Source organism: Rhinolophus ferrumequinum, chromosome 21 (assembly GCF_004115265.2).
Source record: "Rhinolophus ferrumequinum isolate MPI-CBG mRhiFer1 chromosome 21, mRhiFer1_v1.p, whole genome shotgun sequence".
In the NCBI taxonomy this organism is placed as follows: domain Eukaryota; kingdom Metazoa; phylum Chordata; class Mammalia; order Chiroptera; family Rhinolophidae; genus Rhinolophus; species Rhinolophus ferrumequinum.
Genome location: NC_046304.1, coordinates 23,602,059 through 23,629,762, shown reverse-complemented (window position 1 = coordinate 23,629,762; position 27,704 = coordinate 23,602,059).

Here is a 27,704-nt window from a genome sequence, read left to right as displayed (position 1 = left end):
GACAATGTCTGTAGACCTCTTCTGTAAAATGTTGAATTATATGAGAGGTTGGTAACTGAGGAAAAGAAGGGAGAAAGCTGTTCTCTGCTTTCCTTTATGAGGAAAACAGCAGTATTTTTCAAGCAGTGGGTCTTGGCCCATTAAGGGGTCATAAAATCAATTTACTGGTTCATGAAGAGAAATTTTTTTAAAGAATATAATTGAAAATGCCAGTGTGTATTGCAGAGTAATGTCATTATTTTTGTGAAACATACATAGCAGGTTATCATGTAAACCATATTTCTTATTGGCCTATCTACCGAAAATGACTGGATGTGGCTAGAGCGTATGTTTGAGGTCAATAGCCACGGGGAGACCAGAATAGCAAAGGTTCCTCTCTCTTATTCCGTGCGTGAAACTCAACAAAATTGGTGTCTGTTGGCTTGTGAGTCTGTTTCAGGAGGAGAGGGGAAATTAAAGACGGGGATGGTTTATTCTACTACATGATATTATAATATTTACATTATATTATGCTCTGCCATTTGTAAATATTTTCGTGTGCAGAATCCATCCTTCCTTCCTTCTTTCAAAAAAATATTTATTAGGCACCCAGTATTTGTGTCCCCCCACCCCCAAATTCATATGTTGAAGCGCTAACCCCCAATATGATTGTATTTGGAGGTAGGGCCTTTAAAGAGGTAATTAAGATTAAATGAGATCATAAGAGTGGAGCCCTAATCCAACATGACTGGTATCCTTATAAGAAGAAGAAGAGACACCAGGGATATGCACACACGGAGAAAAGGCCGTGTGAAGACACAGGGAGATGGCTGCCGTCTACAAGCCAAAGAGAAAGGCCTCAGGAGAAACCAGACCGGACATGTGAAAAAATAATATTTCTGTTGCTTAAGCCCTTGGTTTGTGCTATTTTGTTATAGAAGCCCTTGCAAACTAATACACTTACTATGTGCCAGGTTTGGTCGTAGGTCCTGGGGGATCCAGTGATCAAAAGATCAGGTTCCTATCTTCCTGGGGATAGATATACAAATAACCACTTACAATGCAATACATTAAATGCGATAGAATGCTAAGTGCAGCTGAAAGTCCAAAGGGGCTCAGAGGCAGCTATCTCTAAGTCTTCCCAAGGCAGCCAGGATCAGCAGCCCAGAGGAGGAAAGTCTACAGGCTTTAAGTATAAACCTCATTCCTCCTATTTTCTGAGACTGTTAATGACAGGTCTTAGATCAAAGAATAGGTCCCTCATTTGGATACCTTTATTTCTGATCTCTGATTCCCAATACCCTGTAACAGACAAAGAGTCTCAGATTGTAAGTGTATGCAGGAACTGCAATGGTCTTAAAGGGACATGTGGATAGGACCACCAAGAGGATCTAATGGAGGGACATTACAGCTGTTGAATGTGGAGAAGGCAGAAGAGAGAAAGACAGAGCTCCCAGAGACACGTCTCTGACTCTGTCCACATAAGGAATTAATTCTTACCCTCTCCACGCACAGTCCTCTGTAAGCCACCAGAGATTTTTCTTCATGAGTGATATGTCCCCTCTTGGAAGTGTTTAGCTTTAGATGGCAAAGCCTGAGATCACTTCCAAAACCCTATTTCAAATCTTTATTCTCTACAGGAAGGGTCTGCAAGCTCTCTCTGTAAAGAGCAAGATGGTAAATATTTTTGGCTTTGAGAACTATACACTCTGTTCGACTACTGGATTCTGCCATTACAGTGCAAAGGCAGCCAAAGTTAATATGTAAACAAATGCATATGGCTGCATACCAATAAAATTTTATTTATGGACACTGATAGTTGAATTTCATATAATTTTTGCATGTCATAACATGTTCTTTTTTTTAAGAAAAGAAAGATTCAGAAATATACCAACTATCCTCAACTCATAAGATACACACAACAGCGGGCTGCAGTTTGCACACCCCTGACTACATACTTGTAGTTACATAAATTTTTCATGAATTTGGTGCTTTTTTCTCCAAGTGAATCTGGGGAATCCTAATACCATGTTTCCCCGAAAATAAGACCTAGCCGGACAATCAGCTCTAATGTGTCTTTTGGAGCAAAAATTAATATAAGACCCAGTATTATATTACATTATATTATTATATTATATATTATATAGTATATTAATCTTATATAAGACCCGGTCTTATATTATAGTAAAATAAGACCAGGTCTTATATTAATTTTTGCTCCAAAAGACGCATTAGAGCTGATTGTCCGGCTAGGTCTTATTTTCGGGGACACACAGTAGTACCAAAGAAAAAGTTAAGGATGGTTGAGTTTGCTTCACAGCTTTTGAGCTTTCACAAATCAATCCTGAAGTTCTCTATTACAATATGCCAAGCAGCTTTTAATAAAAGAATTCATCCCTATATTATAATAAATGCATTAAAAATACCCTAGGAGTATTTGCATGGTGACTTGGGGCATCCTTTCTCCTCACTGGGCCTTGGTTTCCCCATTTGTAATTGCGAGGGCTGATTTAGGCAACTGCTCAGATCCGTCCCTCTCTGAAATCCCGCAGTGTGTCTGAAAGTATCCCCTACCCCACCCCCATGCATGCTAATGTTAAGAGTTGCTACTGCTCTGCTCTGCCTCCGACCATACACTTGGGGCCTGTGGACTTTGTGCCACTCCATTCAGTTTAGCTGCTTTTCCCCTGTTAATCGTTAAGAAAGAAAGGATTAAATAGGCAGAATTGGAGAGCTGGGCCCCTTTGCATCTTTTTTGGCAACAAAATTTGGGTGGCCCCCTTCAAGGAACTTTGTCCTTCTTCATCTTTGTTCTCTTTCCCAGCCTATTTCAAAGAGTCATTTGGTGAACTCACTGTCAGATTTGGCCTGCCCATCCCAATGGGGAACCGTGCAGACTCTGGGTATCGATACAGCTCTGGGCTGGCTTAGGGGACCCCATCTCAATTTCTCTTGCAGGAAGTGACTATGGCCTAAGGGCCCTAGACACTGTTTATAGGCCACATTCACTGCCAGTGAAAGAAAAATGCCCAGGGCAATGTAATTAAATGTAGATGAGATTATTACTGGACCAAGTTTTCTTGGTTTTTTTTTCCCCCTCTTAAAAAAAACAACAACAAAAAACAAACCAACAGATCCCTGGAGTCAGAGAAGCATAGTGAAGGGGCTCTCACTGTAGAACAACGTCACTACAGGTATGAAAACCAACAGGCAGATGCCCACATGGCCAGCCCTTATCATCACAATTTCTCCCTTACTAAGAATTCAGGCATTCACAGCCTATCTAGGACAGTTTCTAAAAAGCAGGTGGGCTCAGAGGACCCAAAGAGGCTGCAATGCAATCTGATGAAATGACCTGGTCTAGTTATAGCCCCAAACGCTGCAGAGACATTTGAGGTACGTGAGAAGATGGGGTCTCTGAGCTCACGAGTGAGCATGACCGAAGGAGGCTGCCTTGTTACAGTTTTTCTCGAAGACTCAGAACAAAATATTGTTGGCATTAGTTACTAGAGAGGGAAATGACTGTCCTGCAAGGAAATAAAGTTCGTTTTCTGTGGTTAACCCAGGGAAATAATTGGTTCTTCTTTTTTGTGTGCCCCTAGAATACTATGTACAGACAGAGCTTCACCATAACCACGCATTATCTCCCTGTAGCCTCTGAGCTCTAGCTTTGAGAGTCTTGGGTCTTTCTTAAACTTTGTTGCTCTTTTCCAACTCATCACCTCCGATTTCCATGGCTTGTGTACATAGCACAGTATCTGCCATGTGTTGGACCCTTGTAGTCAAAGTGTGGTCAGTGGACCAGCAGCTCTGATGTCACCTGGGAGCTTGTTAGAAATGCAGAACCTCAGGCCCCACCCCAGACCGCCTAGTCAGGACCTGCATTTTAAAAAGCTCCCTGAGTGGCTGGTGGTACGTTCAATTCCACGAAGCCCTGCATTAGAGAACAGATGTTTGGTGAGTGTATAATGACAGGGAGAATCAAGAGACATGCGTCCTAGTGTTGCTGTCACTCCCTTTGCCACTCTTAGTGTGCAATTTTTAGCAAGCAATTTAACAGCTGTGGGTCTCAACGGCTTTTGGACAGGATCAAATCACACAAAAGAGTAATTTTTAAGCAGCTCTTTACAGGGAACTATAAAAAGATGAACCAGGCATGAACCCTGCTGCCAAGAGGTTTAGACTCCAGTGATGGAGATAAGACAAATATACTATACAGGGTGAAAAGTGGTATGTGCTCCAGGAGAAGTGCAGACAAGAGGCTCTGGGCCTTTGGAGAAAGAGAAAGCTCTTGCTAACTTATTGTAAAATTCTGCCCTTCTTTGGCTCCAAAGGAAAAATGAATTTCCTGTGGAAGGGCTGGTTGAGACACCCCGACACTCTACAAGCCACCATGACCTGCAAAGCTGCTACTGTTCAGGAGGAAGGGAAATTGTTTAGGAGGAATGTCAAAGATTCAACATAGGTAAATAAATGAAAATAAAATGACAGAAAATTTCCTATTTCCCATACATGTTCTATATCATCCAGACTGTTAGTATTGGTATGAGTGTGTGTGTGTGTGTGTGTGCTTGTGTGTGTGTGCTCATCCTGTACATCTCTGTGTTCTCAGAGTGTGGCACAGTACAGGGTCCACAGCAAGAGCTCAGTAATCATTTGTAGGACTGAACCAAACCAAATTGATTTTCATGGGCAAGACAAGCATCCCCTAGGGATGGAGGAACATAGCCTTGTCTTGGGCAGTTTCAAGGTGGTGTGAACAAAATCCTACAATGTAGCAAATTATTATCCTGTCTTCTTTCTAGAAAGGCATATCCTAGAAAGTATTTCCTTCAGTGGGTCAGGCATGAATGAGAATGTTTTGAGGACCATGTTGCAATCTCCCTCCAGTAAGCCTTGGTCATTTCTAGTGTCCATGAAGAAGAGCTTATCAATGAGGCACCTTGACATTTGATTGTTAGCATTGTTGGGAATAAACTACACTACACAGAACCTTTGTATGCAAAGTTCTTCAAAACAATACTTTAGGTGTTCTAACATTCCACAAGTTAGGTCAAGAGAATTGCTTTCATTTTGAAGAACAAAAAAGCGAGGCATAGTTTCTGTTCATTGTCACCAGATGTAACTGGGAGAGAACCTTAGTCTATGTGGTAGAGCATGTGTCCACTGGAGTCACAAGAGCTATGGAAAGATGAACAGGGTTCTTGGATTTCTATTTTTGATATTAAGCTTCTCCTTTGAGTACATTTAAAATTACAGGCTTTAGAACCTGAAGGAATCTTGGATATTATTAATTAATTCATTCATTCATCATAAAGAAATTTCTGAGACTTCAGGTTAATGAAAGACTAATGTGGGCTTGTTTCTCTATACATTCATAGAGAATGTGGATTAAGTAGAACAAATTTTTTTTTTCCACATACATTGTTGAGTTTGTATGAAAAATAAAGAGAAGGGTTCAAAACCAGAGTAGTAAGTAAGTGCTGAGACCATTGAGACCATGATGGTTGACATGGGGTTCAGATTCATAGATAGGTTTTAGGTGCTAGAGGCTAAGTTACAATACTAAATGAAGGCACAGAAACTCTGAGGATGGGAAGAGGTGAGGAATTAAATTCTAAGGGTTCTCTTGTACATGAATGGGAACTGGAAAACTGCTCACCAGCCTAGAAAATTTACAAGGAGTCTTTCTTTCTTTCTTCCTTTTTTTTTTTTTTTTTTTTTTTTTTTTACAAGGAGTCTTAATACCCACCTGGGACTATAGGTGGAAGAATAGACACCCGTGAAATACTGTAACCCCAAGACTGTGTCATATGTCAGTGTAGAGTTTGAATTTCTAATGTCCCGGTGGGGCAGTATGAGAACTTGTTCAAACCAGTAAAAGCCTAGGGCCCTGACAGGCATATGTGAAACTGTACAAAAGATAAATCCAGCTGAAGATGAGCCCACAATAAAAAGTTACAAACTACACTAGGAAATGAAGCACCATGCGGGAGAGTTAACAGAGACAAAAATTAGGAGTATTGGCATCCACAAAACTGCAAATAATAGAACATTCTGAAAGAGATTACAAAATGTGTATGTTAAAATATTTAAAGATGTAAAAGACCAAAATGGGATACTAAAAAAAGAATAAATAAATGGAAAAAAATGAAATTTTAAAAAGTGAAAAATATAATAACTGAAACCTAAAACTTAATGGATTGGCTAGACGATACAATAGCTACAAGTGAAGAGAGAATTAGTAATATAAAATACGGATCTAAGGAAGTCACCCAAAATGAAATATGGATAAGTAGAGATATAAATTATGGAAGAAGGTAAGGAAATATGAAATATAGAATGGGAAGGTCCAACATACGTTTAATAGGGATTCTAAAAGAGAGCCTAGAGAAAATAGAGAAATGGCAATATTTAAAGAGATCCTGGCTTCCAAAATTGAAAAAAGAAATGCGTATACTGAATCCCACGTAGAATAAATAAAAACAACTATACACTTAGACATATCAGCATAATGAAGCTTCAGAAATTATACAGACCAAAACATACACAAAAAACCCTCCAAAATTAAAAGCTACCAGAGATAAATAAAAACACATTTTCCTATATATGAATGTCAGCTAAACTGAAACAAGACCTCATCAGCAAACAAAGGTGCCAGAATACAGTGGAAATAATCTTCAAAGTGCAAAGGAAGAATAAACATCAATGTAGAAATTTATATTAAAGTATTATTTAAGATGGCAAAATGATATTTTTAGGAAAAGACAGAGAGTTTATCTGTCACAAACCCTCACTGAAAAGATTACTAAAGGCTGCATTTCAAGAAGAAGAGATTTGAGCCCAGATGGTAGGAGTGGCATTGCAAGAAATAATATGAACTAAAATAAAATAAAATACATATGCAAACACACTGCTATATCTAAATCATTGACTATAAATTTTTTTTTTTTTATTCTTTTTTATTTATTGGGGTGACAATTGTTAGTAGAATTACATAGATTTCAGTTGTGCAATTCTGAATCACATCATCCATAAATCACACTGTGTGTTCACCACCCAGAGTCAGTAAAAAAAGTAATTTTGGTGGGTTTAAAATAAAATGAAACTAAAGTACTAAGACATAATAGGGATTCTAGAAGGACAATTTTAAACTGTCCTAAGTTTTTATATTGGGGCGGGGTGGTTGTAGATATTGATTAACTTTATAATCAGTAAGACAAGACTTTGTTACAATTTTAAATGTTCCCACTAAAAGAATGGAAATGAAATGTAAAGAGAAAATATAGTCAATTTGGTAGAATGCAGACAGAAAGAGAGAGAGGAGAGAGAGAGAGAGAGAGAGAGAGAGAGAGAGAGAGAGAGAGAGAGAGAGAGAAACCAAGGGAGAGGAAAAAAGAAGTAAGGCTAGAAAGAAAACATAAAACAAAATGGCAGAAATAAGTTTACAAATGTCAGTGATCACAATGACTCCAATTGAATCAAACTTAAAATTGCTGAACACACATTTGATGCCAGACACTGTGCTATGCGCTGGGGATACAAAAATGGTTAAACTACAGCTTCTGTCTTTAAGAAGCTCATGGTGGGGGTGGGGGTGGGAAGGAGGTTGAGGGGGGAAGGCAATAATAGCAATAGGCTAAGTGTTATGATAAAGCGTGGGCAGAGAGGAGCTAAAAAAAAGGGGCACCTAACTCAGCCTCTAGAGAGAGAGTTTGGGAAGGCTTTCTGAAGATGGTGACCCTTCTGCTGAATCCTGAAGGATGAGTTAGAAGGCAAAGGGGATAGAAAGAGTGTACCAGGAAAAGGTACTGGTACAGCCTGTGCAAAGGCACGAAAGTGTGAGAAAACATGGCACGTTATGGTCAAACCTACTTTTGTTATGGTTGAGGAACTTGAAGCCCAGAAAAGGTAAGGAGACTGTCCCAAGGTCACCCAGCTAATTAATAACAGAACCTGGATCTGTACTCAAGACTGCCATCTCTTTTTACACTCCCCTTTCTACTCTACCACAGTGCCTTCGGTTTGTAGCAGGAGGTTTGATGACTGCATGTGGTTGAGACTCCAGCCAACTTTGAGAATGAGCTGCATCTGGGTATGGGGGCTGGTTCTGTCTCTGGCCTATCCTGGGCTGGAGCAGAGCCAGGAACTTGGCAGTTTCCAGGGCTGAGCAGCCCAGCTCACCCCAAGGAAGCCATGGCACTGACGCCCAGTTTAATCATTAATTTCCAGTTCACAGGGCTGGAGCTGAAATGCACAGTATCTGGGGAGCAGCTGGGTCTCCAGGGAGCTAAGAGAAAGATGGCTCTTGAGATGGGAGGGAACCAAAATTTAGAATGGGGTCTTCCGTGGACCTCTACTCTGGGCTCAGGAAAATGGGCGCTTGCTGTTTCTCTTGGTTTTGTTGGCGTTTACCCATCATCTTGTTAGCTTGATTTTAGGATTCTTTTTCAGTACTCATAGTACAGTGTACTTCCCTCTGCCACAGCCCTTACCTTGCATGGTTAAGTCTTCACTCATCCACCTATCCTACTAAACGGTGACCTCCTGGAGGGCACGACTCACTCTTTTATCTCAGCACAGCCTGGCACATAGTAGGTGCCCATTACATAGTTGCTGACTGGCTGAATAAATGAGACCCTAACTGCCCAAAGTTGTTCCAAAGCACATGATTTTTAGTTTTCATTAAAAGAAATGGAGAGTGATTTTGCATAAAAAGTTAACAGAGGGTCACAAAAATCTCTTGAGATATTCTGTGGTATCTTAAAATATCACGAAGCCAAGATGAGGTCCACTGGTCTAAAAGATATGGAATGTTCTTAAGGAGTTTAGTCTTCTCCCTTTATCCCTTGCTGTTTGGATGACTGCAGAGCATATCTAAGGTTGTTTTGGAATTCTTGGGAGAGGGGTGCAATTCAAGCATGAGGCAACATTTTATTGAGGAAACAAAAGCCCTGTGGAGGGCAAATTCCACCAGCATAATAAAAGTAACTGCTCCTTATAATTTCTGAAAGCTGCAGGCTGCAGTCGGAAAGATTGCATTAGCAGTGGCATTACCAAGCCCTAAGCATGCAACTTTGAAGGGACTTCTGGATTCCACAGAAGAAAACCTCCACTGGAAGGTGAGCTGCAGGTGGTACTACAATTTCTGATTTTTTTCCTGGTGAACCTGATTTTCCTGATCTGTAGAGGTAGAAGGTAGTCATCTCTTCTTCACAAGGCACTGGTCAGGATTCATCAAAATGATGGTATAAAGTCCTTGGTACCGAGAAGATGTTCAGTCATGGTGCAAATATCTTCTCTCTCTCTTGAACGTAAGAATCCTGAACCTATATAGAACTAGAGATATGCTCTTAGAGGCCATGTGACTGGTGCTCAGTGATTCAGCAGTCCAATCTGGAAGGAAAAGAATCACTGCTGACTACTGGCTTTAAAGTAGAAACATTTGCCTGTAGTGTTGCTATACCCAATACTGGAGGATGCTGGGAAAAGAAACTTCCTTTGCAGGAACAGTCGCTCTTTTGGAAGTCAGCTTGCCTGCTGGGATCTGAGCCAGAACGGCAGACTCTCACTGTAGCAGATTCTCTGTCACTCCAAGGTCCTGGATACTCTGGAAAAACTGGGCAACATCAGAGAGCTTTCTTCTGTACTAGCCCCTGTGGGTTCTGGTTCACTTACTGGCTGGTGGTATATAATACAACCAGTCTGCATTCACCTCTCTCCACCCCTTGTCAGTTCTCACAGTTCTGTAAATTCTTTAAAATTCTAGCACTTTGTGATTGTTATGCCACGAGATCAGTTCCTTCTTCAGGAAAGACCTTGGGCCTGGATTCCAGCGGCTTCCCACTGGCTCTTGGTCTCAGCACTAATCTGGAGCAAATCACCTTTGCAGGGGATTGGAAGACACTGAGCTGCTCTGGTCACCTGATTTCTTTCCCCTTTGCCTTTCCATTTCTCTCCCCTGCCCCAAAGAACTGAGATGAAATGAGAAGTAAATTGCCAAGGGAGAGCCTCTCCCTGGGCAAATTTCCTGTCTTTGCTTATGGGCACGGAGACCCTGAGTTAGGAGGCCAGTCGAGGGGCACTCTCCCAGAACCAGCCCTGGGGTGACAGGTGCAGCATCCACTCTTTCATGGGGGGTGGGGATGTTGGTGAAGATTTCAAAAGAGGAGGAAAGACTGTAGAAGACCCCAAGGGCTGCCCCTATTCCTCCACTCCACCCCCAACCCGAAACTGTCAGCCTCCACTAAGCCTCAGAGAGAGAGAGAGAGAGACAGAGAGAGAGAAGTGGGGGTGGGGAGAAAGAGACGGAGGGGGGAAATCAAAGAAAATTGCAAAAGTCAATGGCCTGGAACTAGAGGCAGCCTCAGCAACTGCAGTGTGACTTTGATTCCCCTATCATAACCCTGAATTAAAAATTCAGGCAATTATCTGCATGGCTTCCTTCTGATTAGAATGAGCCTGAGTCTCATTAATGCATCAGCACAGAGGAAAGCCATTAGGGTCTGTGAAATGGAATGTTTCTCTGAGAACAGGTTCCGCTTGATGTAGAATACCCAGCAAAAAGAAATTTCACACATTTTTGAGCTCAGAGTCACAGGACGGCTCCCTGCTTCAGGGCTGCAGACCCCGCCACAGTCGTCCCCTCTCAGCTGGCTCTGGGTGAAAGCCACCTTTGTTTCCCAGCCTCTCTCTGGCACCTCCATCTACTGGAGTTGTGTGGAGGGAGGGTGAGGGAGTTGAGGGGCCTGAAGGGACTTCCTGGCTGCGCCCTTTGCTTGGTCCTCAGACACCAGGTCGGCCTGGCCTGGATGCCCCTTCACAGTCCTTGAGCCACGAGGAATACCGGAACTTCTTGGGAATCCTCCTTTGCTAGAAGAACTAGAAGCAAGCTGGTTGAGGACAGTGAAGGTCTGAGACTCCAGAAAAGATCAAAGTATCCACAAGTCCCTAACAGGCTTGGTACTTTCCTAACCCACATGGTGACTAAGGCAGTCCAAGCAGGATCTGGTGAAGCTGAGCCAGCCTGGGGGGCTTATTGCTTAGGAGAGGGTGAAGGGTTGGAGGGAAGGAGGGCATCCTTTATTCATCCTTTATTCTAAAAGCTCCGAACTTTCAGAATTGCAAATCTAGTGCCCATCCCTAAGTGGGTGAACAATCCTTACAATATCTGGCGTCGGAAGCTCTCATGCACGCTCTTTTGGGGATTTCCAGGGTGCAACTTTCTTCTTCTAATGGCTATGTATTGCTTCCAGGGGAACCCAAGGGCAGTTTTCCAATCAACTACTCTCGCAGCCTTCATAGTTTTCATTTTTTGGGAGAATTGGGATTAACCTATAAATATTGTCTAGATTTTCTTCAAGTCAGTGGGTAAGACTTGGGTTCCCCCATTTTGAACAGTTCAACATTCTTCTAATACAAGGATTCTCAGGATGCCAAACATTGATCCTTAGGATATATAACATAAATACCCTCTTTAGGAGAAAAGTCAGTCTTACATGGTGAAAACTGAAAAAGACAGAAGTTTTGTAAAAAGGGAATGAATTGCAGTTAATAGGATGCCAACCAGGAAAATGTTATCCTTCAAACTGTTTGAGTAAGCCACGGTTTTCTCCTGGCACCCTTGTTAACTATTCAGTGTTAAGAATCAGGGCCAAGTGTCTATGCAAAGCTGTAAACACAGTGAGACTGTAATCAGGATAATGGAATCAATGTATAACTGATATAATTTGTACCAATGGCGCCCCCTACTGTACACCGCGAAACGAGGCAACCAGCAGTAATTCAGGTTTTCAAAGTGTTTTCAGTCACATCCCACGTTAGAACGGTACATTCCTGGTCACCAGGGAGTTTTTATGAAGCATGTTTTCAATACTGCAGACAGTTTTATGGGTGAAGGCTCCTGGAGTTTACCTCACCCTCCAACACAAACAAGACGCTTGGTGATTCAACCATGTTCTTTGAGGACTCTGAGTGTCTGGTCTTTCTAACTGGACTAACACTCAACAAAGGCAAATGCAGTTGAAAATTACTTGTGACTACAGATGAGTCTTGTGTAAAAGGCTGACCTAAAGGCACTGAGGTCTTGAGTGGGTGGAGGTTATCTCTCTAGGTTCACCAGCTGGTATGAGAGTGAAAGAAGCTGGCCAAAGGTCAGGAATGTTGCCTTCTAGATGGGAAGCTGCCTCACCAGCTCCAGAGCAGACGCCTTTCTGCCATTGGAAATGTCAAATCTCAGCTTTCGGTACCTTAGTACCACCCATTGTATTTTTCAATATTTTAAATATAGACCCTCTTTCCAATCCGATCATTCTTTTCTTCCCAAGAGAACTCAGTTGCTACGTTTGTAACTTGTCACTCCTATTCATTCGACATATATTTTGTGAACAGCTATTATGTGCTAGACAAACACATTCCTGTTTTAGGAACAGGAGCTATAGCACGGCACATAAACAGATGAAGTCTCTGCTCTCATGGAACGTACATTCTAGTTGGGGATACAGACAACTATGGAAAGACAAATGTGAGCGGTGTAAGCGCTATGAAGAAACAAAGCGGGGTAAGGCCCATAGAGAGTGAGGGAGGGCTACTTTATACGGGTGGTCTCGCTGAAAAGCACACTGGAAAACCTTTGTGATCCACTCTAGCAATCTATCTTCTTTCTCTCCTTCAAAACTGGGATTGCCTCTTTCGTAAAACACCCCCAATTAACTTTCCCTCCATTGACATTCCGTTTAGCTCATCTTTGTGCAAGCTTCTTTATTCTTGGAAAGATATATGGCTACATGTTTGATTATAATCTCCTGGAGAATAAGGATCCTGTCTTCTGTTTCTTTGGTTTGCAAACAGAGCAGGGGGTGGGAGAGGTAGAGAGGAAACAAGCATTTCTACTATGTGCTAGAAACATTAACACATTCGTCATCTAATCCTCACAAAACTCCTGCGGATTCTGTCTTACTGTCGCCATTTTATAAACAAGGAAAGTGAGGCTTAATTTATCCACAGGCACACAACTGCCAAGTGGTGGACCTGGGATTTGAACCCTGGTCTATTCACTTCGTAGCCTGTACTCTTCCCACTCCAGAGCACAGAGGGTAAAGTGTTGTCAGTGAGTGATGAGTACAAGAAAGCGATGAGCTCTATTTCTCAAAGAAAGGCCATGCAAAAGAAGTGATTAAACTCCCCCTATCTGCTGGATTATAAATCCTTCCTTTGCTACTAACCGGTGGCCGCAGGCACTTCACTTCCCCTTCCTGTAAACTGAGGTGAGACCTGATGATCTCCCAGGTCTTTTCCAGCTCTAACATCCTAAGGACTGTAATTTTCTGCAAGGGATGGGGGAGGGTGAAGGGCGGGGAGAAGTCAACTGACTTCACGACATCAAATCTGATTTTTGATTGAGAGACAGAGAATAAAAAGTTTGTTCCTTCAATTAAAGTTCAACATACACTGAAGAGCTACTGTGCGCCAGACCCCGACCTGTGCTGAGGATACAGAAAAAAACTTTTAAAACATTGTCTTTACCCTGTGATCTGTGTAAAGGGAAAGACAAATATGACAGGAAATGATTACAACAATCATCGTAATAATAGCTAACATTTTACGTGGCACTTGCACTTTGCCAGAAATTTTTCTGAGCACTTGAAACCTTTTAATTCTTTTTAATCTTCCCAACCATCCACGAGGTGGGTGTTACTATTATTGCTGTGTATGTCATTATTCCTATGTGTGTATGTCAAAGAGGTATTGTGAACGTTAATAATGCATGAAAAGTGTTTATTCACAGGGCCTGAGATGTAGAAATAACGAAGGTAACGTTGGAGTGAGAGAGTATTGTGCAATGTTAACTGATGGTTTCATTCCCCTGATATTTCTGTTATTCTTTACTTGACCCTTCTGCCACTTAGGATCAGCCCCACACGCCCAGTTGGAGGGAAGGGATTTTCTGTAAAGAGCAGAGAAGGCTTTAGAGTTTTGAAACTCAACACCTGGGCTGTGAAGTAACTCGGGACATAAACAAACCTGGTGAGTTAGAGCCAGTTTTCCTGTCCTCAGGGACCAGGAGAGTGAGGGGAAAAGAAGCATGCATAGAACCCCTGAGAAATGGAGCAGTAGACCCTGCTCCCCGATTGAGCTAGATATCCGGGAGTCCTGGAGATCAGAATCCTGAGCAGGAACGGCTGCTGTGTGTGTTAGATGTGCCTGACACGGCCCTGCCGAATTGTTCCCGGGACACTGACATGGTGAGAGAGCAAAGTACTCTGGATTGAGAGCCAATGGAAGTAGGAGAAGGGGTCTTAGCCCTGCCAAGTTTCCTGTCAGCCAGCACAGTGCACACAGCAGAATGAATGTCCATCTTCCTAGAAGTGTAGACATCAAGAGGGTCGCTGAGCCTGAAGAGTCCTCTAGAATGGAAACAAGAAATATGCTGCCCAGGGGAAATGATGGTGCAGGCCCAGAATGGGAGTGGATGTCTCCTGGCTGCTGCAAATTGGCAGAGGGGCGTGGAAGCCAGCATGGGAGCTCCTTGGGGGCAGGGGTCTCTGTCTGCTTTGTTCACTGCTCCATCCTGTGAGCTTTGGTCAGGTAACAGGTGATCGATCAATATTTGTTGAATGAACACCTTTAGAGGTGCTGCCTGTACAGTCAGGCTGTTGGGTTTCAAACTTCAGCTCTGCCTCTTACTGGTGTGTAATCCTAGGGTAAATCTCTTTCCTTCTCCATGCCGAGTGTGTAGAATGGGAATGACAATCGTGCAGATCAGTACTGATCTTAGATAAAAAGAGAGACTGTGTATAAAGCACTATGTGTCTGACACAGCCCAAGTGCTCAATTAGTATTTTGCTCGTAGTGATTAGTAGATGCCACTGTCCCCACCCTTGCCCTGACCTTAGCAATAGATTTCTCGTAAGTGGCCCCCTCCCTGAACTTAGACACAACCTTGAAGAAAAGATGAGGACTCCAGAGTTGGCTAAGATCAAGTTCCCACCATGACAATACAATGGAGACTCTAATAGAAATGAAGTGCTTGGGAAAAAAAGTTGCTTTTCTTGCACAATGGATTTGGTAGGCTGATATTTATATTCAAGAAGAGTGCGAGCTGCGAGAATTAGGTGTGCCTTGGAGACCCTTGCCAGCATTTTACACTAAGCATGTTTGCTCACAGAACTACATACCTCTCACCTTACTTGTCTTTCTAGAAAAACACAACCTTCCAGGTGAGTTATCACTTGTGAATGGTACTCATAGAACTCAACTTTAAGGCAAAGAGGACAAGTCCAGGAAACAGAACTGTGTCCTTCCTTCTTCCTTCCACTTCCTCCTCCCAAAAGAGCTCTGGGCTTTCCTGAAGAAATTCAGTAGAGAAGGTTTTATTTCTTGTTAAGATATGCTCTCCTGAGGGTGAGTGATAAATAGTAGCATTAACTTTTCATTTAAAAAAAACAACTGAATTTACCTGGTTTCCTACTTATGTAAATGCATAGGACAGGTGACCAACTGTCCTATGTGCCCAGGATTGTCTCCATTTTAGCACTGAAAGCTCCACACCCCAGGAAACCTCTCAGTCCCGACAAACAAAAATACCCTGAATGTCCTGGACAAACCCTAAATGCCAATGACAAATCAAGTATAATTGATTTGTCAGCCCAAAGGAACGTTTGGAGATTTTTCTTTTCTTTTTTTCTTTTTTTACTGAGCAAGAAAATGTACTTTCAAAATCAGAAGAGTTCATCTCTTATGGGGCGAAAATAAAACTGACCTCCCTTGGGACTCTTTCCATTCTTCGTGGTATTGGCAAGCCTGAAGAACCTGCACAGAGAGATGCACCCTGCTTGGAAACACCTGATTTGATAATGAGGGAATGGGAGGGCAGAGAGAAGACGTTTTCAAGTAGGGCCACCAGACAAGCCTGCAAATCCTTGTCTTGGCATCCTTCCCATAAAGTCCCTCACTTTTGGTCAGGCTCTGGACCCTCCAAAAAATCCCAGCTGCTGCAAAGGGCAGTTCCTGTGTCTCTGTGTCACTATCAAGTCTGTCTGCCTATTCAGAGCCCTGTGGTTTTTCCCCAGGCAAAGGAGCAGCACAGGGATGGAGGTTCCACTCAGGACACAGGGAGTGGCCGCCTGAAGCCTCTGTATGCATCCCTTTCCCTCAGACCAAGTGTCTTTCGCTGTTTTCGTAGTGTTCTCAGACCTCACAGAACTGGCCCATTGCATGCAGATAGATTGAGTTTCTGGTCACAGAGAATGTGGCAAAACCTATTTCTGTACCTCATGGGGGAAAGGAAAGGCCCATCAGGACTGTGGACATTCGGCTTTGAGGTTGAATTCCGGAAGCCACAGTGCTCGTTCTATGGGTCAAGGTCTCTAATGATGTTGCAGTCAAGATACTGGACGGGCCGCAGTCATCTGAAGGCTTGAGTGGGGCCAAAGGGTCTGCTTTCAAGATAGCTCATCACATGGCTGTTGGCTCGAGGCCTCAGTTCCTCACGATGAGGACCTCTACATAGGGCTGCTTGAGTGTCTTCATGACCTGAGAGTCAGCTTCCCCTGAAATGAGTCGTCTAAGAAGGAAGCCATGATGCCTTTTAAGACCCAATCACGTACCATCATTTCCTCCATATTCTATTTGTTAGAAGAAAGTCCAGCCTGTACTCCAGGGGAGTGGACATAAGGAAGGAAGGGCATCAAAGGATTTGTGAACATAGTTTTAAACCACAGCTTCCTAAAACATTAAATGACTGGACCATGGATGAATTTCCACAAAGGTTGGTTCTGGTAGTAACCTAGTGGGAAAAGCACAGGCTTTGAGTCAAACCTGAATTTGAAATCAGGCTTCGCACCTTTCTAGTTTGGGGGATCTGGGGCAAAAGGATCATCTCTAAACTTTAGTTTCTTCATCTGTAACATGAAGATAACAATAGTAATTCTTCCATAGAGTTACTATACTATTTAAATGAGAGGACCCATGCAGGGACAGACCCAAATTATATGGGGCCTGATGCTTTTCATTTTGACAGGGCCCTCTTTAAGAAAAAAGAATGCAAAATTATAAGTTAGGTAAAAAATGAACATTTATTTAGAATTAGAAATGACAAAAATAACACATTTTAAACGATGACAAATACCATATATACCACAAAGTTTAAAAAATGACAAAAGAATTAACTACCTAAACATACCTCTTTAAAATACCTTCTTTCCTACACTTTAAATACTTTTGGATCACTCCTCAACATGACAAAGATTTTGTAATATTTTCCACAGTCAAAAGAGAAAGATAATCCAGCCTTTCCTTAGTATCCTTTTTCCCCGAAAATAACACCTACCTGGAAAAGAAGCCCTAGCATGATTTTTCAGGATGACATCCCCTGAACATAAGTCCTCATGCGTCTTTTGGAGCAATAATTAATATAAGACCTGGTCTTAATTTCGGGGAAACACGGTATGACTGAGTAAAATTTGGTTTTTATTATTGAGAACTTATTATTCAGCTTTACAACTCATTATCCACAATGTCAGGCACTTTTTCAGGGTTGTTGTCAAATTTGGAAAAACTCTATCAGGTTTCTTTTAGATATAAGCTCAGGATATTTCAAGTGTTCCTGTGTAAGCCGTGGATGGCACCCATTACCCAAGGCCATTGTAAGGGTCTGCATAAGGGAGGGGCTCAAAGCTTCAGTTTTGTTATAAATCTTCCCCTGGAAGCAGGTATCATGGAGCCTGGTATGTACTAGGTACTTAGGAAATGGGAGAAACACGGAGACAACCCTCATCTTCCTGCTCCTTGCCAGGGGCAATGACAGGGATTTCACAAACTCGATTTCATTTTCCTTCATTTCCAGTAGCCCTTCCAGGGCCCCGCAGAAGGCAGGGACACAAATATACCCCTTGGTATGATACAGTGGAAAGAACACTGGACTCCAAATGGAAAGACCTGAGTTTGAATCCTGGCTTTGTCACTTATCAGCTGTGTGACTTTAGAAAATTACCCAATCTCTCTGTGTCTGTTTCCTCATCTCTGAGATGTACACAGCTATGCAGCCTCACGAGTGCTGTAAAAATAATGGCAGGATATAAGTAAAAATGCTTTGTGATTTGTACAGCACTTTTACTAAAGTGTTTTTATTTTGGTGCCTGAAAGCTACTGAGGAATCAGTTTGGACACCATCCAGTATCTATGAACATCTTAACTTCTTTGTTCTCCGTGGCCTAAAGGGTCAGAAGTTCAAATTGGACTTTGATCAAATTTGGCATAAAGAACAGGACAGCAAAATTGTCCCGTCTTTCCACAACAAGATTTGAGTTCCAGCTACTATGGTAATTTGTGCTATAAATGAGGATTCAAGGATAGACAAGCATGACCCTGGCCCTTCAGGTATGCAGGGCAGGTAGATGGAGGATGGGTTCTGCTCTCAAGCCTTCTGGGTTTACAGCCTTGGCCGCCCTGTGCCTCGGTGTCTCCTTCTGCCAAGGGGCATGGCTAACTGCCAGAGAAGGGTGTGGAAAACAAGTGAACGAAAGCCCGCAGACCTTGGAGAATACTTGGACAGGTGTCTGACAGAGCCATCAGAGGGCTGCACAGAGCCCCGCGGAGACTGGCAGTTCTCCTTGGGGAATTTTCAGGAAGCTTTGAAGTGCCGTCAGGACAAAGGGGGCTGCCCCATCCTGGAGGTACAGTCACTTGTAATTTACTCCTCCACGTGGGCTTTGGAGCTCCAGTCTCATAAATACATCACCCACTCAGCCCTGTCCTGTATTAAGGACGACTGACAGAAGAAGGGGGGCCCGCAGGGGAGGAATCGATAAATTAAGAAGGTCCCTGGGAGTGACTGGCCTACAGACATGACAGAGTCCCCCAAGTTTCTCTCTTTAAAGTATAAATATTTCCAACTAAGATTACAGACTCCCTCATCATAAAATCAATGAAACCACAGAGGAAAATGACCTCCTGCTTCACTGCACCAGAGATATCTCAGAGTCGTTTCCCCTCCCATAAAAGCAACTGTGCTGGCGTTCAGGATTTGAAATCCTGGCACCGCTGTTGAGAATTTGAGGCTAAGAGGAAAACAGATGGGTTGGGTACGTGTCTGTCTCGTTTTACTTGCTACATTTTGTGATGGCTTCTGTGCGACTCCTGCTGCAACTTTTCCCTGGAGTCACACCTGGATTCAAGCTCTCGCTCCTCTAATAACTGGCTGGGTGTGTGGGAAGAATAGAATCTCTCCATCCTAGTTTCCTCATCTAGTAAATGGAGGATGCTAATGCAAAGGCAGCCTGCCCTACAGGGGAGGTGACAGGGTCATGAGATCTGTCCAGGCAAATGCTTCGTAAGCCATACAACTCTTGATAAATAACAGGTTGTTATTATTAAAAGGTAAACGCACCAATCTTGCTAATGTACCTGTTAGAACTTCTCATGCTGTAAGTGACAGAGAACCTAACTCAAACTGGCTTAAACTACATGGGGACAGTTTGACTTATTTAAGGAAAAAGGGCTGAGGTGGGACTGATTCAGGTGAGAACTAGATTCACACAATGTCACCAAGGGCCAGCCCCTCCCCATCCCCCACAGTGACTATAAGTCTCACAGCTTAACAATATGCCATCCAGAGGAAGGGTGGTACGCTTTCCAGTAACTTCTATGGAAGAGAAATGGAGAGAGAGGAGTGAAGAACTCTTCTTTCTCCAGACTTAGCATATGTATCAAATTTCATTGGCTTGCTTTACAGAGCCAGGGGATAAGATATGTTGATTGGCTGAAGAGAATCAAGGCCCATCCCCAGATCTGGGGGGGGGGGGCGGCAGAATCACCGTAGGAAATAAACCACACTTGGAGGAGTTCTTTTATCAGAAGAAAAGTGGCCTCTACCTGAGAATCATCTAAAACGACAGGCTGGGTGGGGATGACTCACAAAACTACTGCTTCCTCACAATACCAACAAAAACATGAGGAGGAACATTTATTGATTGCTTACTATGGGGCAGGTACTGTTTTAAAGGTTTTATGTGTATTAACTTGTTTAATTCTCACAGAGACCCTGTGAGACAGGAACTGTTATCATTGCCCTTTTGCAGAAACTCATCAGGGAGCAGTAAAGAACCAGGTTTTCAGAAGCAGAGCAGGGATTCCCACCCAGGAGCCTGGCTCCACACTTCATGTGGAGCTCTAACCACAGCTCTATGCTGCTCACGGACTATATTCTGCGGCATCTTCCCTGGGGGAGTATTGACTCCTTTGCTCAAGGCATAAGAGGAGGTGCTTTGGAGGGGTCTCTCCCAGGCCTTAATCTTAGTTCCCGTTTCGGTTCTTATGTCACCTCCCACCTTTCTTCTGCTAACTCTGTCTTGAGGGTAGAGAACTGAGATTTGATTGAATTCCCAGACAACTGTTAACTGCAGGCCATTGGCAAAAAGACAACTCTTAGCAAATCTGTACTTTCTTCCCTTTCACTTTTGAATAGAGTGAGTTCAATTTCTTTCTTTCTTGGGAGACCTTGCTGAAGAAGTTATCAGCACACTCTAAAATGTGAGATTTTCTTATAATATCTTTTAATGTTAAAACCTCAGGAAGGACACCATCTGAATCTCAGGGTTTAATAGGCATCAGATTCACCTACTATTTACTATAATATAAAAAAGAATTACTGGGGCAGCCAGGTGGCTCAGTCGGTTAGAGCACAAGCTCTCAGCAACAAGGTTGCCGGTTCAATTCCCACATGGGATGGTGGCTGTGCCCCCTGCAACTAAAGATTGAAAACAGTGACTGGACTTGGAGCTGAGCTGCGCCCTCCACAACTAGATTGAAGGACAATGACTTGGAGCTGATGGGCCCTGAAGAAACACTTCCCCAATATTCCCCAATAATTTTTTTTAAAACATTACTAAATTTTCATATCAATTCTTTCCGTTCACCAAAATGTCTCTGCTTAGACTCACAAAATCCCACTTCTGGTATTAGATTATGTTTCGGTTAGGAACTTTTGGTTTCAATTTAAACTAACTTAAGCAGAACATAAATTTATTGGAAGGCTACTGGGGGCTCAGAGAATTGACGGGAGGCTGGGGATCATGATTAGGAAACCTCAACAGTGATCCTCTTGGAGGAGCTGCCTGGTCAGTGCTGACCGTTGGGATGGTGCTGCAGCCAATCCCTGCTTATTTGTACTCTGATCAAGATTCCAGTCTCAAGGAAGGGACACCAGATGGGTCAGGCTTGGGTCATCCGGTCACTTTGTGGCTAGGAGTAGGTAGGACCCACCAGACCATGCTTGGTGCAGAAGCAATAACTCCAATAAAGGAAAGTAGGGTGCAGTTAGGGAGGAGAAGTGGATGGAGAGCAGTCCAAACTCAACTAACTCCCCTTACACCTGGAGACAGTGAGCATATGGCACTCTAGTCGTTACTCCAATTCAGTCATGGCAATTGGATCAAAAGGAGAACAAGTTGGATAGAGGTCTAGAAGAAATCAAATAGCAGTTAGGTGAATGTCAAGGACGATTGAGCGTTTCCAACGAACACTTGTCCTTTGATGTCATCTTCAGGGACAAAATTCTACATTGCAGTAAGATTTACGGTGGTAAGACTTAGACTCTTAGGGGTTAAAATGTAACAACATAATTTTGCTTTAATTGATGTTAGTTTCATTTGTTTGGGGTGTTTGTATCTATGGGGAAAATGCAAACGCATTTGGCTCTCAGCGTGTGATTATGCTCTCAGAAGCTAGTGATTCACTCTCTTACTCATTCACTCATTTAGCAAATCACTTAATGAATATTTATTTATAAAGCAGGTTTTAGTCCTGGGTACTGCCTAGGAGGTAAGGAGATACAAACATGGATGACATACTCTCTGTCCTCAGAAGTCTAAGATCTATGTGGTGACAGAAGTAATAGAAATATTTCAGTCTACTAGGAAGGAATGGTTCAGTGAGAAGGTTCTGAAGTCAGACAGAAAAGTGCTGTTGTTGGGTTTATTTCAATCCTGCCCATGGGACCTTCAGCAAGTTACTTAAGCTCCCCAAAGCTCAGTTTTCTCATCTCAACACCAGTGATAACAACACTTTCTAATTCAAAGAATTCCTACTGTCCTCAATCTATTGATTAATAGATTCAATGTAATTCCACTCAAAATCCTAGTATATTTTTAAATGAAAGTTGATAAGCAGAATAAATCTAAACTACATATGGAAATACCAAGGGCCAAGAATAGCCAAGGAAATCTTGAAGAAGAACAGAACAGGAATGATCACACTACCATATAACTCACCTTATTGTAAAGCTACAGTAACTAAGACAGAGTGATATTCTGGCCCAAGGATAGACAAATAGACTAATAGAATAGAACAGTCTACAAACAGACCAATACGTATAGGTCATTTATTATTTTTTTTTTACAAAGATAATACTGCAGAGCAGTGGGGAAAAGATATTTTTTGTTGTTACAATATTTGTTCTTTTGCTTATTTCACTCAGCATAATGTCTTCGAGGTTCATCCGTATAGTAGCATATGTCAGAATTTCATTCCTTCTTAAGGCTGAATAATATTCCATTGTATGTACATACCACATTTTGTTTATCCATCCATCCATTCAGGAACACTTGCATTGTTTCCATCTTTTGGCTACTGTGGACAGTACTGCTTTCAACTTTGTTGTATCAATATCTGTTCAAGTTCCTGTTTTTAATTCTTTTGAATATATACTCAGAAGTGGAATGGCTGGATCATATACTAATTCCATGTTTAATTTTTTGAGGAACTGCCATCCATTTTCTACAGGGGCCACACCATTTTATATTTCCATCAGCCTTGCACAAGGTTTCCAATTTCTCCACATCCTTGCCAACACTTATTTTCTAGGGTGTTTTTTGTTTGATTGGTTGGTTTTGGTTTTGGTTTTTGATGATAGCCTTCCTAATGGGTGTGAATCAGTTTTTAAATTTACTCTTTGTACTGCTATATGAGTGGCTCACTTTGGCTCATCGTGGTCACTAATCACTATTAATACTATGAATTGAACAATTAATATTTAATGGGTGTTTGGCATATAACAGGAACTGAACTAAGTTCTTTAACTTATGTTGTTTAATGCTCACAACAATAATTTTTTTGGCGAACTTTGAAGTGAAATATAACATACATACAGGAAAGCAAACATGTCATAAATATACAGATTGATGAGTTTTCACGAAGTGAATATACCACTTAGATCAAAAGCTAAAACATTATCAGCAATTCCCAGAAATCCCCCTGATGCCTTCTCCAGTTCTATCCAGTCTCCCACTATCCACCCACCCCCAATAGAAAGAAATGATAACTAATATCTTGACTTTAAACCCATAGATTAATTTTGCCTGATTTTGAATTTTATATAAATGGAATCATAGAATATAAAATCTTGTGTGTATTGCTTCTTTTACTAAGTATGTGTTTATGAGGTTCATCCATGCTTTCACATGTAACGATAGTTCATTTATTCTCATTGCTAAATAGTATTCCATTTTATGACTATACCACAATTTGCTTCTCCATTCTGTTGAGGGACATTTTGATTATGGTAGTTTCCCATTTTAGGCTACTACTAATAGTTCTGCTGTTAACATTTTTTGGGTAAATATCTTTTGGTGAATATATGTACACAATTCTATTGGTACTTACCCAGGAGTGGAATTGCTAAGTCATAGGACACGCTTATGTGTAGCTTTAATGACTATTTCCAAAGGGGTTGATAAATACACAAATACACATACCCACCACAGAATATGAGTCCTAGAAGCTCTAAACATAGGCACACATTTGGTATGGTTTCTCTTTTCCATTTTGGTAACTGCTTTGGTCTGAATCTTCGTGTCTCACCGAAATGCATATGTTGAAACCTAATCCCCAATGTGATGGTTTGTAGTGGTGGAGTCTTTAGTAGGTAATTAGGTCCTGAGGGTAGAGCCCTTATGAATGGGATTAGTGCCCTGGTAAAAGAGGCTCCAGAGAGATCTTTTCCAACATGTGAAGTTACAGCTACAAAGTATATTCTATGAACCAGAACGTGGTGCCTCATCAAATACCAAATCTGTGCCTAGATTGTGGGATTTCCCAGCCTCCAGAACTGTGAGAAATAAATTTCTGTTGTTTATAATCCACTCAGTCCATGGTGTTTTGTTCTAGGGGCCTGAAGACAATGAACGTGTAGTTGTACTGCATTGTGCTTTCAATTTGTATTTCTTTAATGAATAGTGAAATTGAGCATTATTTTCATATATTTATTAGCCACTAGAGTATCTTCTTTTGTGCAGTGCCTTTTGCCTGTTTTTCTTTTTTTGGGGTTGTTTTCTTTTTTTCTCATTAAATGTGACAGTTCTTTATATATTCTACAAGTGAGTCCTTTGTGTGTTGTATACTGCAAATATCTTTTCACTTGCCTTTTCACCCTCTTAATCGTGTCTTTTGATGAACAGAAGTTTTAAATTTTAATCTTGTTCAGTTTACTGTTTCATTTTAATGGTTAAACTTTTTGTGTTCTGTTTAAGAATCTGCCATTTTCCAAGGTCATGAAGACATTTTATGTTTTATTCTAGAATATTTATCAGTTTTTCTTTTACATTTAGACCTATAAGGCATCAGAACAGGTTTTTATGTATTGGATGAAGTAGGGATTTGAGATTCATTTTTTTCCATATGGATAGCCAACTGAAAATAAATAAGATCGAGAATTTGGCCAAAGAACAACTCCTCTGTGAAATAGTCCCACAGAATCCTACTTAGAATTAACTCATTAATTATTTCTAATTAATTCAATAGACATTTTTTGCACATGTAGTATTTGCTAGTTTAGCATAGATTGGTAAGGGAAGGCCTCTCTGAGAGCTGACATTTGAGCTCAAACCTGATTAGTGAAACAGCCATGAGTGGAGCTGGGGAAGAAAATTCCAGGAAGAGGGAACAAGTAAGTAGATGGAAGCTTGCCATGTTCAAGGAACAAGAACGCCAGTGCAGCGGAAGTACAATGTTCAAGGGGCTGTGGAGCACCAGAAAATTCTTCCGAATGTGAGATCAAAGGGAAGAGGACCAGATTGGTGTCACCACAGACAAGGGAGCGGTACCTACAAAGTTCTGAGGGAAAAGGGTTTTCAACCTAGGATTCTCTCTATAAAGCCATTTTAGACTTACGAGAACTGAGAACTTCTACCTATAAAGCAACGTTTCTTAGGATATTTGCATGGCAGTCTACTCCAACAAGGTGAGGAAGAGAAGAAGAAGACAGGAGGCTGCCCTGATAGAAGCCCTCCCTTTATCATCTGCCCTGATAGGAAGACAATGAAGGGAAATGAGAGCAGGGCATCTTCCCGGGAGAGCAACGGGGTCAAATTGGAGCAGATTTGGAAGATGTGTTGAGTAGTTTGAATTTCTGCTGGTGCCCCTTCCAACGTATTTTCCACAATGTTGCTCAAGGAAACTTGATAAAGTTTTCGATTACCTTCCCCCCTCAGTTGAAAATCCTTTAATCGCTCCCCAGGTTTCACAATAAAATCCAACTTGCATTGTGATATAAAAGGCCCTTTGATATTGACCTCTGCCCTTCTCGCAACACTCTGGATGGCCACTCGGTCCCAATGCTCTAATCATTGATCTTTTTACAGATTTCTTAAAGCTATTTGCCACATGGGAGCCTCTGTATCTGCTGTTCTCTCTCAGCAAGGAAACCCTCCTGCCCCTCCTTTCTCGGGCAGATTCTTCCTTGTTTTTCAAACCTCATTATCTTGGGGAAACTTTCCTTGACTACCTGGTGCTCTTTTCCTACCCACCACTGGTTTAATTCCCCGTGGTTTTACCGCATGATTTCTCTGTGTTACTTACTTCTAGTACCATTCTGTCTCTACATAATTTTTAATGTATTTTTATCTGTTTGCCTCACTAGATTATAATCCCCTTGGGAGGAAGGACTGCATTTTAATCATTGGAGATGTTTCTAAAAAGGCTTCTCTATAGTCAGATGGCTTAGGTTAAAATCTCAGCTGCAACACTTCCTATGTTATCTTGGGAACGCCGAGTCTCAGTTCCTCACTTGCAAAATGATGTGGTATTTTTATCTGCAGCACCTGGCACACAGAAGAGGCTCTATAAAATGTGTGGAATGAATCCATGCAGATGGGCAGAGTTCCCAGGGTGGGAACCTCTCAGTAGGGGAGTAAGGGTGACTCATGTCAATCAATCTTGATTCCTCCCTTCCCTCCCAAGGCAGACAGATCAGCTTCCTCTCCAGGACCGTTAAGCGTTGAGAAATGTAAGGAAAATCTGAGAAATGCAGGCTGGTTTCCTTTCCATGTTTAGCCATGTATTGACCTAAGGAATTCAGGATATGTCATAGAGCAAAAATTTCTAAAACATGACATTGTCTGACCATTCTTATAAGGCTGTCTAAACATGGTGCTACAAATACAGGACGCCTAGTTAAATTTGAATTTCAGATAAACAAAAAGTACTTTTTTTTTTTTTTTTAGTTTAAGTGTGTCCCATGCAGTATTTGTTTCTCTGAAATTCATATTTAACTGGAAGTCTTCTCTTTTTATTTGCTAAACCTAGCAACCCTACCTCTGATTCCCTTGTAGTCATTGCAGAATGATAAATGCAGGCCCACTTCAGGGCTAATGTTTTGTAATGTGCACCATCTAGTGGTAACAGGAACAAGGAGGAAATCAAGAACTATCTCTAAGACAACTTGAAAACAGCATTGGGAGAAAGTTGTCAAGGAACAACTATACTTTAAGTTTAAAAATTATTTAAATGTAACTTACTTCTTTAGATATGGCGTCTGTGATCAGATCAACAGCTTAGAGAGTCCAGCGAATATCTGAAATCCCTTGTAAGCCATCCGGTGTTTAAACAGCAACACTCACCAGGTTGAGGCCTTGGGCTCCTCCGTTAACATGTAAATATAAATACACAGCCTTGTCCTTGATCTCTGGTGGTTCCCATCATTCCTAGTGATTGTTTTACAATAAGCACGTGGCACCCAGCAGTATCTATCAAGTACGATAAACTTTGGCTGATGCAATTTTGTTAAACTCATCTGGGCCTGTTGAGTGGGAGACACAAGAAAGCAGGTATTTCTGTTTACTATTTTACCAAAGGGGTGTAAGGTTAAGTGTCAAAGGGAATTGACACCATCCAATGGGCCTCTGTCTACACACTGGAATCACCTGGGTATTTTTAAAAATACCAATGTCTGTGCCTTCCACCTTCCTCCTTCCCCTCCTCTTCCTTCTTTTCCTTCTGTTTAAATTAAGTGAGTTTATACATCTACCTGGTGTTACTTCAAAGTAGTGCATTATGCAATGCTGAAGGCTTAATAAGAGATAGACAATGAAATCAGAAGATTTCACTTTAAAGCTTGAGATATTTTAGGGATAAAAATCTCTCATCCTCAGCATGTCCACTGAGACATGACAGAGACAGACTCTTTGTTTTACTTTGTTTTGTTTTATAGACAAGGCTGAAAGGCATAGGAGCTTCCCTGTCTTCAGTTTCTGTGGTCTGTGACTTCATCACACTCGTTATGAAATGGTAGAGAAACTCCCTTTGAAATTTAACCAAGATAAAAACCCAGAGTTCAATTTGTTCTTTGAGTAGGTTTTAAAATAATCTGGAGGGTGAAAGGGAGTTTTGGGGTGGAAATTTATTTTCCAATACCCTCCAAATTGACAAGGTGTCTCTATGTAATTATAACAGTA